The following is a 16,889-nucleotide window of genomic DNA, read 5'->3' as shown; positions in this document are numbered from 1 at the left end:
GGGCATTCTGGCAGCCAAGTGGCTTGACCTTTATTAGTGAGCCTGGTTACCCCCTCTCGGAACCACATACTTAGAAATCGCCAGCTCATATACAGTGCATAAAATATATTTATATATATACCCTTATACACCATTTTAATAAAAAATATCACAAAATTCTTCTAAGTCCCTCGGGAAGAGTGAAAGACGCGCACGTTCATTTTCAGAGCTCCTAGACCTTCCCATAAGAAGTTAGCCAAAAAGTAGCTTCGAAAAACGCTTAGGTTAAGTTTCAGAGTTGCTTCTAATGTACCAAAGCTGGACTTAGACATAATTTCACTCTCACAACATTATGGCTGGTTGGAGACAGTCCGAACCACAAGTACCGGGTCCATGGTTCTGGGCGTATACTGGGGGGACGGGGACGACTCCCATTAACCCCTGACTATACCGGGGATACGCTTATCACAATGCCTTTCTGGTCTGTGCTGAAGCAGGGCATTCTGGCAGCCAAGTGGCTTGACCTTTATTAGTGAGCCTGGTTACCCCCTCTCGGAACAACAGACTTAGAAATCGCCAGCTCATATACAGTGCATAAAATATATTTATATATATACCCTTATACACCATTTTAATAAAAAATATCACAAAATTCTTCTAAGTCCCTCGGGAAGAGTGAAAGACGCGCACGTTCATTTTCAGAGCTTCTAGACCTTCCTATAAGACGTTAGCCAGAAAGTAGCTTCGAAAAACGCTTAGGTTAAGTTTCAGAGTTGCTTCTAATGTACCGAAGCTGGACTTAGACATAATTTCACTCTCACAACATTATGGCTGGTTGGAGACAGTCCGAACCACAAATACCGGGTCCATGGTTCTGGGCATATACTGGGGGGACGGGGACGACTCCCATTAACCCCTGACTATACCGGGGATACGCTTATCACAATGCCTTTCTGGTCTGTGCTGAAGCAGGGCATTCTGGCAGCCAAGTGGCTTGACCTTTATTAGTGAGCCTGGTTACCCCCTCTCGGAACCACAGACTTAGAAATCGCCAGCTCATATACAGTGCATAAAATATATTTATATATATACCCTTATACACCATTTTAATAAAAAATATCACAAAATTCTTCTAAGTCCCTCGGGAAGAGTGAAAGACGCGCACGTTCATTTTCAGAGCTCCTAGACCTTCCCATAAGAAGTTAGCCAAAAAGTAGCTTCGAAAAACGCTTAGGTTAAGTTTCAGAGTTGCTTCTAATGTACCAAAGCTGGACTTAGACATAATTTCACTCTCACAACATTATGGCTGGTTGGAGACAGTCCGAACCACAAGTACCGGGTCCATGGTTCTGGGCGTATACTGGGGGGACGGGGACGACTCCCATTAACCCCTGACTATACCGGGGATACGCTTATCACAATGCCTTTCTGGTCTGTGCTGAAGCAGGGCATTCTGGCAGCCAAGTGGCTTGACCTTTATTAGTGAGCCTGGTTACCCCCTCTCGGAACAACAGACTTAGAAATCGCCAGCTCATATACAGTGCATAAAATATATTTATATATATACCCTTATACACCATTTTAATAAAAAATATCACAAAATTCTTCTAAGTCCCTCGGGAAGAGTGAAAGACGCGCACGTTCATTTTCAGAGCTCCTAGACCTTCCTATAAGAAGTTAGCCAAAAAGTAGCTTCGAAAAACGCTTAGGTTAAGTTTCAGAGTTGCTTCTAATGTACCGAAGCTGGACTTAGACATAATTTCACTCTCACAACATTATGGCTGGTTGGAGACAGTCCGAACCACAAGTACCGGGTCCATGGTTCTGGGCGTATACTGGGGGACGGGGACGACTCCCATTATCCCCTGACTATACCGGGGATACGCTTATCACAATGCCTTTCTGGTCTGTGCTGAAGCAGGGCATTCTGGCAGCCAAGTGGCTTGACCTTTATTAGTGAGCCTGGTTACCCCCTCTCGGAACAACAGACTTAGAAATCGCCAGCTCATATACAGTGCATAAAATATATTTATATATATACCCTTATACACCATTTTAATAAAAAATATCACAAAATTCTTCTAAGTCCCTCGGGAAGAGTGAAAGACGCGCACGTTCATTTTCAGAGCTCCTAGACCTTCCTATAAGAAGTTAGCCTAAAAGTAGCTTCGAAAAACGCTTAGGTTAAGTTTCAGAGTTGCTTCTAATGTACCAAAGCTGGACTTAGACACAATTTCACTCTCACAACATTATGGCTGGTTGGAGACAGTCCGAACCACAAGTACCGGGTCCATGGTTCTGGGCGTATACTGGGGGGACGGGGGGGACTCCCATTAACCCCTGACTATACCGGGGATACGCTTATCACAATGCCTTTCTGGTCTGTGCTGAAGCAGGGCATTCTGGCAGCCAAGTGGCTTGACCTTTATTAGTGAGCCTGGTTACCCCCTCTCGGAACCACAGACTTAGAAATCGCCAGCTCATATACAGTGCATAAAATATATTTATATATATACCTTTATACACAATTTTAATAAAAAATATCACAAAATTCTTCTAAGTCCCTCGGGAAGAGTGAAAGACGCGCACGTTCATTTTCAGAGCTCCTAGACCTTCCCATAAGAAGTTAGCCAAAAAGTAGCTTCGAAAAACGCTTAGGTTAAGTTTCAGAGTTGCTTCTAATGTACCAAAGCTGGACTTAGACATAATTTCACTCTCACAACATTATGGCTGGTTGGAGACAGTCCGAACCACAAGTACCGGGTCCATGGTTCTGGGCGTATACTGGGGGGACGGGGACGACTCCCATTAACCCCTGACTATACCGGGGATACGCTTATCACAATGCCTTTCTGGTCTGTGCTGAAGCAGGGCATTCTGGCAGCCAAGTGGCTTGACCTTTATTAGTGAGCCTGGTTACCCCCTCTCGGAACAACAGACTTAGAAATCGCCAGCTCATATACAGTGCATAAAATATATTTATATATATACCCTTATACACCATTTTAATAAAAAATATCACAAAATTCTTCTAAGTCCCTCGGGAAGAGTGAAAGACGCGCACGTTCATTTTCAGAGCTTCTAGACCTTCCTATAAGAAGTTAGCCAGAAAGTAGCTTCGAAAAACGCTTAGGTTAAGTTTCAGAGTTGCTTCTAATGTACCGAAGCTGGACTTAGACATAATTTCACTCTCACAACATTATGGCTGGTTGGAGACAGTCCGAACCACAAATACCGGGTCCATGGTTCTGGGCATATACTGGGGGGACGGGGACGACTCCCATTAACCCCTGACTATACCGGGGATACGCTTATCACAATGCCTTTCTGGTCTGTGCTGAAGCAGGGCATTCTGGCAGCCAAGTGGCTTGACCTTTATTAGTGAGCCTGGTTACCCCCTCTCGGAACCACAGACTTAGAAATCGCCAGCTCATATACAGTGCATAAAATATATTTATATATATACCCTTATACACCATTTTAATAAAAAATATCACAAAATTCTTCTAAGTCCCTCGGGAAGAGTGAAAGACGCGCACGTTCATTTTCAGAGCTCCTAGACCTTCCCATAAGAAGTTAGCCAAAAAGTAGCTTCGAAAAACGCTTAGGTTAAGTTTCAGAGTTGCTTCTAATGTACCAAAGCTGGACTTAGACATAATTTCACTCTCACAACATTATGGCTGGTTGGAGACAGTCCGAACCACAAGTACCGGGTCCATGGTTCTGGGCGTATACTGGGGGGACGGGGACGACTCCCATTAACCCCTGACTATACCGGGGATACGCTTATCACAATGCCTTTCTGGTCTGTGCTGAAGCAGGGCATTCTGGCAGCCAAGTGGCTTGACCTTTATTAGTGAGCCTGGTTACCCCCTCTCGGAACAACAGACTTAGAAATCGCCAGCTCATATACAGTGCATAAAATATATTTATATATATACCCTTATACACCATTTTAATAAAAAATATCACAAAATTCTTCTAAGTCCCTCGGGAAGAGTGAAAGACGCGCACGTTCATTTTCAGAGCTCCTAGACCTTCCTATAAGAAGTTAGCCAAAAAGTAGCTTCGAAAAACGCTTAGGTTAAGTTTCAGAGTTGCTTCTAATGTACCGAAGCTGGACTTAGACATAATTTCACTCTCACAACATTATGGCTGGTTGGAGACAGTCCGAACCACAAGTACCGGGTCCATGGTTCTGGGCGTATACTGGGGGGACGGGGGGACTCCCATTAAACCCTGACTAAACCGGGGATACGCTTATCACAATGCCTTTCTGGTCTGTGCTGAAGCAGGGCATTCTGGCAGCCAAGTGGCTTCACCTTAATTAGTGAGCCTGGTTACCCCCTCTCGGAACCACAGACTTAGAAATCGCCAGCTCATATACAGTGCATAAAATATATTTATATATATACCCTTATACACCATTTTAATAAAAAATATCACAAAATTCTTCTAAGTCCCTCGGGAAGAGTGAAAGACGCGCACGTTCATTTTCAGAGCTCCTAGACCTTCTAATAAGAAGTTAGCCAAAAAGTAGCTTCGAAAAACGCTTAGGTGAAGTTTCAGAGTTGCTTCTAATGTACCAAAGCTGGACATAGACATAATTTCACTCTCACAACATTATGGCTGGTTGGAGACAGTCCGAACCACAAGTACCGGGTCCATGGTTCTGGGCGTATACTGGGGGGACGGGGGGGACTCCCATTAACCCCTGACTATACCGGGGATACGCTTATCACAATGCCTTTCTGGTCTGTGCTGAAGCAGGGCATTCTGGCAGCCAAGTGGCTTGACCTTTATTAGTGAGCCTGGTTACCCCCTCTCGGAACCACAGACTTAGAAATCGCCAGCTCATATACAGTGCATAAAATATATTTATATATATACCTTTATACACAATTTTAATAAAAAATATCACAAAATTCTTCTAAGTCCCTCGGGAAGAGTGAAAGACGCGCACGTTCATTTTCAGAGCTCCTAGACCTTCCCATAAGAAGTTAGCCAAAAAGTAGCTTCGAAAAACGCTTAGGTTAAGTTTCAGAGTTGCTTCTAATGTACCAAAGCTGGACTTAGACATAATTTCACTCTCACAACATTATGGCTGGTTGGAGACAGTCCGAACCACAAGTACCGGGTCCATGGTTCTGGGCGTATACTGGGGGGACGGGGACGACTCCCATTAACCCCTGACTATACCGGGGATACGCTTATCACAATGCCTTTCTGGTCTGTGCTGAAGCAGGGCATTCTGGCAGCCAAGTGGCTTGACCTTTATTAGTGAGCCTGGTTACCCCCTCTCGGAACAACAGACTTAGAAATCGCCAGCTCATATACAGTGCATAAAATATATTTATATATATACCCTTATACACCATTTTAATAAAAAATATCACAAAATTCTTCTAAGTCCCTCGGGAAGAGTGAAAGACGCGCACGTTCATTTTCAGAGCTTCTAGACCTTCCTATAAGAAGTTAGCCAGAAAGTAGCTTCGAAAAACGCTTAGGTTAAGTTTCAGAGTTGCTTCTAATGTACCGAAGCTGGACTTAGACATAATTTCACTCTCACAACATTATGGCTGGTTGGAGACAGTCCGAACCACAAATACCGGGTCCATGGTTCTGGGCATATACTGGGGGGACGGGGACGACTCCCATTAACCCCTGACTATACCGGGGATACGCTTATCACAATGCCTTTCTGGTCTGTGCTGAAGCAGGGCATTCTGGCAGCCAAGTGGCTTGACCTTTATTAGTGAGCCTGGTTACCCCCTCTCGGAACCACATACTTAGAAATCGCCAGCTCATATACAGTGCATAAAATATATTTATATATATACCCTTATACACCATTTTAATAAAAAATATCACAAAATTCTTCTAAGTCCCTCGGGAAGAGTGAAAGACGCGCACGTTCATTTTCAGAGCTCCTAGACCTTCCCATAAGAAGTTAGCCAAAAAGTAGCTTCGAAAAACGCTTAGGTTAAGTTTCAGAGTTGCTTCTAATGTACCAAAGCTGGACTTAGACATAATTTCACTCTCACAACATTATGGCTGGTTGGAGACAGTCCGAACCACAAGTACCGGGTCCATGGTTCTGGGCGTATACTGGGGGGACGGGGACGACTCCCATTAACCCCTGACTATACCGGGGATACGCTTATCACAATGCCTTTCTGGTCTGTGCTGAAGCAGGGCATTCTGGCAGCCAAGTGGCTTGACCTTTATTAGTGAGCCTGGTTACCCCCTCTCGGAACAACAGACTTAGAAATCGCCAGCTCATATACAGTGCATAAAATATATTTATATATATACCCTTATACACCATTTTAATAAAAAAATATCACAAAATTCTTCTAAGTCCCTCGGGAAGAGTGAAAGACGCGCACGTTCATTTTCAGAGCTCCTAGACCTTCCTATAAGAAGTTAGCCAAAAAGTAGCTTCGAAAAACGCTTAGGTTAAGTTTCAGAGTTGCTTCTAATGTACCGAAGCTGGACTTAGACATAATTTCACTCTCACAACATTATGGCTGGTTGGAGACAGTCCGAACCACAAGTACCGGGTCCATGGTTCTGGGCGTATACTGGGGGGACGGGGGGGACTCCCATTAAACCCTGACTAAACCGGGGATACGCTTATCACAATGCCTTTCTGGTCTGTGCTGAAGCAGGGCATTCTGGCAGCCAAGTGGCTTCACCTTAATTAGTGAGCCTGGTTACCCCCTCTCGGAACCACAGACTTAGAAATCGCCAGCTCATATACAGTGCATAAAATATATTTATATATATACCCTTATACACCATTTTAATAAAAAATATCACAAAATTCTTCTAAGTCCCTCGGGAAGAGTGAAAGACGCGCACGTTCATTTTCAGAGCTCCTAGACCTTCCCATAAGAAGTTAGCCAAAAAGTAGCTTCGAAAAACGCTTAGGTGAAGTTTCAGAGTTGCTTCTAATGTACCAAAGCTGGACTTAGACATAATTTCACTCTCACAACATTATGGCTGGTTGGAGACAGTCCGAACCACAAGTACCGGGTCCATGGTTCTGGGCGTATACTGGGGGGACGGGGGGGACTCCCATTAACCCCTGACTATACCGGGGATACGCTTATCACAATGCCTTTCTGGTCTGTGCTGAAGCAGGGCATTCTGGCAGCCAAGTGGCTTGACCTTTATTAGTGAGCCTGGTTACCCCCTCTCGGAACCACAGACTTAGAAATCGCCAGCTCATATACAGTGCATAAAATATATTTATATATATACCTTTATACACAATTTTAATAAAAAATATCACAAAATTCTTCTAAGTCCCTCGGGAAGAGTGAAAGACGCGCACGTTCATTTTCAGAGCTCCTAGACCTTCCCATAAGAAGTTAGCCAAAAAGTAGCTTCGAAAAACGCTTAGGTTAAGTTTCAGAGTTGCTTCTAATGTACCAAAGCTGGACTTAGACATAATTTCACTCTCACAACATTATGGCTGGTTGGAGACAGTCCGAACCACAAGTACCGGGTCCATGGTTCTGGGCGTATACTGGGGGGACGGGGACGACTCCCATTAACCCCTGACTATACCGGGGATACGCTTATCACAATGCCTTTCTGGTCTGTGCTGAAGCAGGGCATTCTGGCAGCCAAGTGGCTTGACCTTTATTAGTGAGCCTGGTTACCCCCTCTCGGAACAACAGACTTAGAAATCGCCAGCTCATATACAGTGCATAAAATATATTTATATATATACCCTTATACACCATTTTAATAAAAAATATCACAAAATTCTTCTAAGTCCCTCGGGAAGAGTGAAAGACGCGCACGTTCATTTTCAGAGCTTCTAGACCTTCCTATAAGAAGTTAGCCAGAAAGTAGCTTCGAAAAACGCTTAGGTTAAGTTTCAGAGTTGCTTCTAATGTACCGAAGCTGGACTTAGACATAATTTCACTCTCACAACATTATGGCTGGTTGGAGACAGTCCGAACCACAAATACCGGGTCCATGGTTCTGGGCATATACTGGGGGGACGGGGACGACTCCCATTAACCCCTGACTATACCGGGGATACGCTTATCACAATGCCTTTCTGGTCTGTGCTGAAGCAGGGCATTCTGGCAGCCAAGTGGCTTGACCTTTATTAGTGAGCCTGGTTACCCCCTCTCGGAACCACAGACTTAGAAATCGCCAGCTCATATACAGTGCATAAAATATATTTATATATATACCCTTATACACCATTTTAATAAAAAATATCACAAAATTCTTCTAAGTCCCTCGGGAAGAGTGAAAGACGCGCACGTTCATTTTCAGAGCTCCTAGACCTTCCCATAAGAAGTTAGCCAAAAAGTAGCTTCGAAAAACGCTTAGGTTAAGTTTCAGAGTTGCTTCTAATGTACCAAAGCTGGACTTAGACATAATTTCACTCTCACAACATTATGGCTGGTTGGAGACAGTCCGAACCACAAGTACCGGGTCCATGGTTCTGGGCGTATACTGGGGGGACGGGGGGGACTCCCATTAACCCCTGACTATACCGGGGATACGCTTATCACAATGCCTTTCTGGTCTGTGCTGAAGCAGGGCATTCTGGCAGCCAAGTGGCTTGACCTTTATTAGTGAGCCTGGTTACCCCCTCTCGGAACCACAGACTTAGAAATCGCCAGCTCATATACAGTGCATAAAATATATTTATATATATACCTTTATACACAATTTTAATAAAAAATATCACAAAATTCTTCTATGTCCCTCGGGAAGAGTGAAAGACGCGCACGTTCATTTTCAGAGCTCCTAGACCTTCCCATAAGAAGTTAGCCAAAAAGTAGCTTCGAAAAACGCTTAGGTTAAGTTTCAGAGTTGCTTCTAATGTACCAAAGCTGGACTTAGACATAATTTCACTCTCACAACATTATGGCTGGTTGGAGACAGTCCGAACCACAAGTACCGGGTCCATGGTTCTGGGCGTATACTGGGGGGACGGGGACGACTCCCATTAACCCCTGACTATACCGGGGATACGCTTATCACAATGCCTTTCTGGTCTGTGCTGAAGCAGGGCATTCTGGCAGCCAAGTGGCTTGACCTTTATTAGTGAGCCTGGTTACCCCCTCTCGGAACAACAGACTTAGAAATCGCCAGCTCATATACAGTGCATAAAATATATTTATATATATACCCTTATACACCATTTTAATAAAAAATATCACAAAATTCTTCTAAGTCCCTCGGGAAGAGTGAAAGACGCGCACGTTCATTTTCAGAGCTTCTAGACCTTCCTATAAGAAGTTAGCCAGAAAGTAGCTTCGAAAAACGCTTAGGTTAAGTTTCAGAGTTGCTTCTAATGTACCGAAGCTGGACTTAGACATAATTTCACTCTCACAACATTATGGCTGGTTGGAGACAGTCCGAACCACAAATACCGGGTCCATGGTTCTGGGCATATACTGGGGGGACGGGGACGACTCCCATTAACCCCTGACTATACCGGGGATACGCTTATCACAATGCCTTTCTGGTCTGTGCTGAAGCAGGGCATTCTGGCAGCCAAGTGGCTTGACCTTTATTAGTGAGCCTGGTTACCCCCTCTCGGAACCACAGACTTAGAAATCGCCAGCTCATATACAGTGCATAAAATATATTTATATATATACCCTTATACACCATTTTAATAAAAAATATCACAAAATTCTTCTAAGTCCCTCGGGAAGAGTGAAAGACGCGCACGTTCATTTTCAGAGCTCCTAGACCTTCCCATAAGAAGTTAGCCAAAAAGTAGCTTCGAAAAACGCTTAGGTTAAGTTTCAGAGTTGCTTCTAATGTACCAAAGCTGGACTTAGACATAATTTCACTCTCACAACATTATGGCTGGTTGGAGACAGTCCGAACCACAAGTACCGGGTCCATGGTTCTGGGCGTATACTGGGGGGACGGGGACGACTCCCATTAACCCCTGACTATACCGGGGATACGCTTATCACAATGCCTTTCTGGTCTGTGCTGAAGCAGGGCATTCTGGCAGCCAAGTGGCTTGACCTTTATTAGTGAGCCTGGTTACCCCCTCTCGGAACAACAGACTTAGAAATCGCCAGCTCATATACAGTGCATAAAATATATTTATATATATACCCTTATACACCATTTTAATAAAAAATATCACAAAATTCTTCTAAGTCCCTCGGGAAGAGTGAAAGACGCGCACGTTCATTTTCAGAGCTCCTAGACCTTCCTATAAGAAGTTAGCCAAAAAGTAGCTTCGAAAAACGCTTAGGTTAAGTTTCAGAGTTGCTTCTAATGTACCGAAGCTGGACTTAGACATAATTTCACTCTCACAACATTATGGCTGGTTGGAGACAGTCCGAACCACAAGTACCGGGTCCATGGTTCTGGGCGTATACTGGGGGGACGGGGACGACTCCCATTATCCCCTGACTATACCGGGGATACGCTTATCACAATGCCTTTCTGGTCTGTGCTGAAGCAGGGCATTCTGGCAGCCAAGTGGCTTGACCTTTATTAGTGAGCCTGGTTACCCCCTCTCGGAACAACAGACTTAGAAATCGCCAGCTCATATACAGTGCATAAAATATATTTATATATATACCCTTATACACCATTTTAATAAAAAATATCACAAAATTCTTCTAAGTCCCTCGGGAAGAGTGAAAGACGCGCACGTTCATTTTCAGAGCTCCTAGACCTTTCTATAAGAAGTTAGCCTAAAAGTAGCTTCGAAAAACGCTTAGGTTAAGTTTCAGAGTTGCTTCTAATGTACCAAAGCTGGACTTAGACATAATTTCACTCTCACAACATTATGGCTGGTTGGAGACAGTCCGAACCACAAGTACCGGGTCCATGGTTCTGGGCGTATACTGGGGGGACGGGGGGGACTCCCATTAACCCCTGACTATACCGGGGATACGCTTATCACAATGCCTTTCTGGTCTGTGCTGAAGCAGGGCATTCTGGCAGCCAAGTGGCTTGACCTTTATTAGTGAGCCTGGTTACCCCCTCTCGGAACCACAGACTTAGAAATCGCCAGCTCATATACAGTGCATAAAATATATTTATATATATACCTTTATACACAATTTTAATAAAAAATATCACAAAATTCTTCTAAGTCCCTCGGGAAGAGTGAAAGACGCGCACGTTCATTTTCAGAGCTCCTAGACCTTCCCATAAGAAGTTAGCCAAAAAGTAGCTTCGAAAAACGCTTAGGTTAAGTTTCAGAGTTGCTTCTAATGTACCAAAGCTGGACTTAGACATAATTTCACTCTCACAACATTATGGCTGGTTGGAGACAGTCCGAACCACAAGTACCGGGTCCATGGTTCTGGGCGTATACTGGGGGGACGGGGACGACTCCCATTAACCCCTGACTATACCGGGGATACGCTTATCACAATGCCTTTCTGGTCTGTGCTGAAGCAGGGCATTCTGGCAGCCAAGTGGCTTGACCTTTATTAGTGAGCCTGGTTACCCCCTCTCGGAACAACAGACTTAGAAATCGCCAGCTCATATACAGTGCATAAAATATATTTATATATATACCCTTATACACCATTTTAATAAAAAATATCACAAAATTCTTCTAAGTCCCTCGGGAAGAGTGAAAGACGCGCACGTTCATTTTCAGAGCTCCTAGACCTTCCTATAAGAAGTTAGCCTAAAAGTAGCTTCGAAAAACGCTTAGGTTAAGTTTCAGAGTTGCTTCTAATGTACCAAAGCTGGACTTAGACACAATTTCACTCTCACAACATTATGGCTGGTTGGAGACAGTCCGAACCACAAGTACCGGGTCCATGGTTCTGGGCGTATACTGGGGGGACGGGGACGACTCCCATTAACCCCTGACTATACCGGGGATACGCTTATCACAATGCCTTTCTGGTCTGTGCTGAAGCAGGGCATTCTGGCAGCCAAGTGGCTTGACCTTTATTAGTGAGCCTGGTTACCCCCTCTCGGAACAACAGACTTAGAAATCGCCAGCTCATATACAGTGCATAAAATATATTTATATATATACCCTTATACACCATTTTAATAAAAAATATCACAAAATTCTTCTAAGTCCCTCGGGAAGAGTGAAAGACGCGCACGTTCATTTTCAGAGCTCCTAGACCTTCCTATAAGAAGTTAGCCAAAAAGTAGCTTCGAAAAACGCTTAGGTTAAGTTTCAGAGTTGCTTCTAATGTACCGAAGCTGGACTTAGACATAATTTCACTCTCACAACATTATGGCTGGTTGGAGACAGTCCGAACCACAAGTACCGGGTCCATGGTTCTGGGCGTATACTGGGGGGACGGGGGGGACTCCCATTAAACCCTGACTAAACCGGGGATACGCTTATCACAATGCCTTTCTGGTCTGTGCTGAAGCAGGGCATTCTGGCAGCCAAGTGGCTTCACCTTAATTAGTGAGCCTGGTTACCCCCTCTCGGAACCACAGACTTAGAAATCGCCAGCTCATATACAGTGCATAAAATATATTTATATATATACCCTTATACCCCATTTTAATAAAAAATATCACAAAATTCTTCTAAGTCCCTCGGGAAGAGTGAAAGACGCGCACGTTCATTTTCAGAGCTCCTAGACCTTCCCATAAGAAGTTAGCCAAAAAGTAGCTTCGAAAAACGCTTAGGTGAAGTTTCAGAGTTGCTTCTAATGTACCAAAGCTGGACTTAGACATAATTTCACTCTCACAACATTATGGCTGGTTGGAGACAGTCCGAACCACAAGTACCGGGTCCATGGTTCTGGGCGTATACTGGGGGGACGGGGACGACTCCCATTATCCCCTGACTATACCGGGGATACGCTTATCACAATGCCTTTCTGGTCTGTGCTGAAGCAGGGCATTCTGGCAGCCAAGTGGCTTGACCTTTATTAGTGAGCCTGGTTACCCCCTCTCGGAACAACAGACTTAGAAATCGCCAGCTCATATACAGTGCATAAAATATATTTATATATATACCCTTATACACCATTTTAATAAAAAATATCACAAAATTCTTCTAAGTCCCTCGGGAAGAGTGAAAGACGCGCACGTTCATTTTCAGAGCTCCTAGACCTTCCTATAAGAAGTTAGCCTAAAAGTAGCTTCGAAAAACGCTTAGGTTAAGTTTCAGAGTTGCTTCTAATGTACCAAAGCTGGACTTAGACATAATTTCACTCTCACAACATTATGGCTGGTTGGAGACAGTCCGAACCACAAGTACCGGGTCCATGGTTCTGGGCGTATACTGGGGGGACGGGGGGGACTCCCATTAACCCCTGACTATACCGGGGATACGCTTATCACAATGCCTTTCTGGTCTGTGCTGAAGCAGGGCATTCTGGCAGCCAAGTGGCTTGACCTTTATTAGTGAGCCTGGTTACCCCCTCTCGGAACCACAGACTTAGAAATCGCCAGCTCATATACAGTGCATAAAATATATTTATATATATACCTTTATACACAATTTTAATAAAAAATATCACAAAATTCTTCTAAGTCCCTCGGGAAGAGTGAAAGACGCGCACGTTCATTTTCAGAGCTCCTAGACCTTCCCATAAGAAGTTAGCCAAAAAGTAGCTTCGAAAAACGCTTAGGTTAAGTTTCAGAGTTGCTTCTAATGTACCGAAGCTGGACTTAGACATAATTTCACTCTCACAACATTATGGCTGGTTGGAGACAGTCCGAACCACAAGTACCGGGTCCATGGTTCTGGGCGTATACTGGGGGGACGGGGACGACTCCCATTATCCCCTGACTATACCGGGGATACGCTTATCACAATGCCTTTCTGGTCTGTGCTGAAGCAGGGCATTCTGGCAGCCAAGTGGCTTGACCTTTATTAGTGAGCCTGGTTACCCCCTCTCGGAACAACAGACTTAGAAATCGCCAGCTCATATACAGTGCATAAAATATATTTATATATATACCCTTATACACCATTTTAATAAAAAATATCACAAAATTCTTCTAAGTCCCTCGGGAAGAGTGAAAGACGCGCACGTTCATTTTCAGAGCTCCTAGACCTTTCTATAAGAAGTTAGCCTAAAAGTAGCTTCGAAAAACGCTTAGGTTAAGTTTCAGAGTTGCTTCTAATGTACCAAAGCTGGACTTAGACATAATTTCACTCTCACAACATTATGGCTGGTTGGAGACAGTCCGAACCACAAGTACCGGGTCCATGGTTCTGGGCGTATACTGGGGGGACGGGGGGGACTCCCATTAACCCCTGACTATACCGGGGATACGCTTATCACAATGCCTTTCTGGTCTGTGCTGAAGCAGGGCATTCTGGCAGCCAAGTGGCTTGACCTTTATTAGTGAGCCTGGTTACCCCCTCTCGGAACCACAGACTTAGAAATCGCCAGCTCATATACAGTGCATAAAATATATTTATATATATACCTTTATACACAATTTTAATAAAAAATATCACAAAATTCTTCTAAGTCCCTCGGGAAGAGTGAAAGACGCGCACGTTCATTTTCAGAGCTCCTAGACCTTCCCATAAGAAGTTAGCCAAAAAGTAGCTTCGAAAAACGCTTAGGTTAAGTTTCAGAGTTGCTTCTAATGTACCAAAGCTGGACTTAGACATAATTTCACTCTCACAACATTATGGCTGGTTGGAGACAGTCCGAACCACAAGTACCGGGTCCATGGTTCTGGGCGTATACTGGGGGGACGGGGACGACTCCCATTAACCCCTGACTATACCGGGGATACGCTTATCACAATGCCTTTCTGGTCTGTGCTGAAGCAGGGCATTCTGGCAGCCAAGTGGCTTGACCTTTATTAGTGAGCCTGGTTACCCCCTCTCGGAACAACAGACTTAGAAATCGCCAGCTCATATACAGTGCATAAAATATATTTATATATATACCCTTATACACCATTTTAATAAAAAATATCACAAAATTCTTCTAAGTCCCTCGGGAAGAGTGAAAGACGCGCACGTTCATTTTCAGAGCTCCTAGACCTTCCTATAAGAAGTTAGCCTAAAAGTAGCTTCGAAAAACGCTTAGGTTAAGTTTCAGAGTTGCTTCTAATGTACCAAAGCTGGACTTAGACACAATTTCACTCTCACAACATTATGGCTGGTTGGAGACAGTCCGAACCACAAGTACCGGGTCCATGGTTCTGGGCGTATACTGGGGGGACGGGGACGACTCCCATTAACCCCTGACTATACCGGGGATACGCTTATCACAATGCCTTTCTGGTCTGTGCTGAAGCAGGGCATTCTGGCAGCCAAGTGGCTTGACCTTTATTAGTGAGCCTGGTTACCCCCTCTCGGAACAACAGACTTAGAAATCGCCAGCTCATATACAGTGCATAAAATATATTTATATATATACCCTTATACACCATTTTAATAAAAAATATCACAAAATTCTTCTAAGTCCCTCGGGAAGAGTGAAAGACGCGCACGTTCATTTTCAGAGCTCCTAGACCTTCCTATAAGAAGTTAGCCAAAAAGTAGCTTCGAAAAACGCTTAGGTTAAGTTTCAGAGTTGCTTCTAATGTACCGAAGCTGGACTTAGACATAATTTCACTCTCACAACATTATGGCTGGTTGGAGACAGTCCGAACCACAAGTACCGGGTCCATGGTTCTGGGCGTATACTGGGGGGACGGGGGGGACTCCCATTAAACCCTGACTAAACCGGGGATACGCTTATCACAATGCCTTTCTGGTCTGTGCTGAAGCAGGGCATTCTGGCAGCCAAGTGGCTTCACCTTAATTAGTGAGCCTGGTTACCCCCTCTCGGAACCACAGACTTAGAAATCGCCAGCTCATATACAGTGCATAAAATATATTTATATATATACCCTTATACCCCATTTTAATAAAAAATATCACAAAATTCTTCTAAGTCCCTCGGGAAGAGTGAAAGACGCGCACGTTCATTTTCAGAGCTCCTAGACCTTCCCATAAGAAGTTAGCCAAAAAGTAGCTTCGAAAAACGCTTAGGTGAAGTTTCAGAGTTGCTTCTAATGTACCAAAGCTGGACTTAGACATAATTTCACTCTCACAACATTATGGCTGGTTGGAGACAGTCCGAACCACAAGTACCGGGTCCATGGTTCTGGGCGTATACTGGGGGGACGGGGACGACTCCCATTATCCCCTGACTATACCGGGGATACGCTTATCACAATGCCTTTCTGGTCTGTGCTGAAGCAGGGCATTCTGGCAGCCAAGTGGCTTGACCTTTATTAGTGAGCCTGGTTACCCCCTCTCGGAACAACAGACTTAGAAATCGCCAGCTCATATACAGTGCATAAAATATATTTATATATATACCCTTATACACCATTTTAATAAAAAATATCACAAAATTCTTCTAAGTCCCTCGGGAAGAGTGAAAGACGCGCACGTTCATTTTCAGAGCTCCTAGACCTTCCTATAAGAAGTTAGCCTAAAAGTAGCTTCGAAAAACGCTTAGGTTAAGTTTCAGAGTTGCTTCTAATGTACCAAAGCTGGACTTAGACATAATTTCACTCTCACAACATTATGGCTGGTTGGAGACAGTCCGAACCACAAGTACCGGGTCCATGGTTCTGGGCGTATACTGGGGGGACGGGGGGGACTCCCATTAACCCCTGACTATACCGGGGATACGCTTATCACAATGCCTTTCTGGTCTGTGCTGAAGCAGGGCATTCTGGCAGCCAAGTGGCTTGACCTTTATTAGTGAGCCTGGTTACCCCCTCTCGGAACCACAGACTTAGAAATCGCCAGCTCATATACAGTGCATAAAATATATTTATATATATACCTTTATACACAATTTTAATAAAAAATATCACAAAATTCTTCTAAGTCCCTCGGGAAGAGTGAAAGACGCGCACGTTCATTTTCAGAGCTCCTAGACCTTCCCATAAGAAGTTAGCCAAAAAGTAGCTTCGAAAAACGCTTAGGT

This window comes from Ascaphus truei, chromosome 4 (genome assembly GCF_040206685.1).
Source record: "Ascaphus truei isolate aAscTru1 chromosome 4, aAscTru1.hap1, whole genome shotgun sequence".
Taxonomy (NCBI): domain Eukaryota; kingdom Metazoa; phylum Chordata; class Amphibia; order Anura; family Ascaphidae; genus Ascaphus; species Ascaphus truei.
The sequence above is the reverse complement of the archived record's forward strand: the minus strand, read 5'-3'. Positions refer to the sequence as shown.